Source organism: Bison bison, unplaced genomic scaffold (assembly GCF_000754665.1).
Source record: "Bison bison bison isolate TAMUID 2011002044 unplaced genomic scaffold, Bison_UMD1.0 scf7180017864516, whole genome shotgun sequence".
In the NCBI taxonomy this organism is placed as follows: domain Eukaryota; kingdom Metazoa; phylum Chordata; class Mammalia; order Artiodactyla; family Bovidae; genus Bison; species Bison bison.
The window spans coordinates 5,827,340-5,828,139 of NW_011495069.1; the positions used below are offsets into that span (position 1 = coordinate 5,827,340).

Below are 800 nucleotides of genomic sequence, written 5' to 3' on the forward strand. Positions count from 1 at the left end.
CCTCAAACACGTTCCCCTCAGCTCTTGGCCCCAAACATTTTTTTTTAACCTCAGATTCTCGCTCTCCCACCAAGAAGTCTCTCAGAACCTTCCCTCCACCCCCCCCCCACCCTCCAAAGGAGAAAAAAAAGAAAAAAAATACTCTCAACTCTAAAGAATTCTCAAGGTCTGGCTCCAGAGATGTCCCCTTCGGAGCTCTTTCTCCGAAATGCCGCTCAAACTCTACCCCCCACTTCAACTCCACACACCTCACCCGCGCCCGCCCTCGCCGGGGTGCGCCCGCCGGTTCTGCCCGGTCACCCCTGGGTGCCCCGACCCCCTTTGGCGGGGCAAGCCGCCCCTCTGAGCGCTCTCCTCTCTCCGCCCGCCAGCCCGGCCGCCCGGCCTCCCGCGCCGCCCTCCCGCCACTTCACCGCGGACTCCTCACCTCAGCGGCTCCGGCCCGCACTCCCGCCCGCCACGGGATCCGGCGCTCAGCTCCCGGCGGCCGGCGCCTCCTCCGGCTCCCGGGACTGACAATGAGGGGCGGGACTATCTTGTGACGTCAGGGTCCTGGAAGGCGTGGCTTCTTTGAGGGGCGGGGCTGATCGACGGTCCCGCCCCTTCATCTTGCCTTTTCCCCCCTCTCTAGGACTTGAACTATTCCAAGTTTCTACTGCCGGTCTAGCTAGAGTGCCCAGCGCCTGTGCTAGGCGCGGTGGCAAATCGAAATGGAAGACAAGACTTGTTTTCAAGAGGGGCATTCTCAGGGGATTGTGGGATTAAATGAGATAATCCATGTAAAGGTATTTAGCCCAGAG

General features: G+C 61.0%; 1 protein-coding gene across 1 annotated transcript in view; it reads right to left on the reverse strand.

Annotated features, from left to right (window-relative positions):
- LUZP1 (leucine zipper protein 1) overlaps window positions 1–526 on the reverse strand; it is a 94,998-nt gene extending 94,472 nt beyond the window's left edge. Inside the window, exon 1 of the mRNA XM_010830021.1 lies at window positions 428–526. The gene's annotated coding sequence lies outside the window, so the exon portion shown is untranslated. The remainder of the gene's footprint in view (window positions 1–427) is intronic.
- Window positions 527–800: the final 274 nt, after the last annotated feature.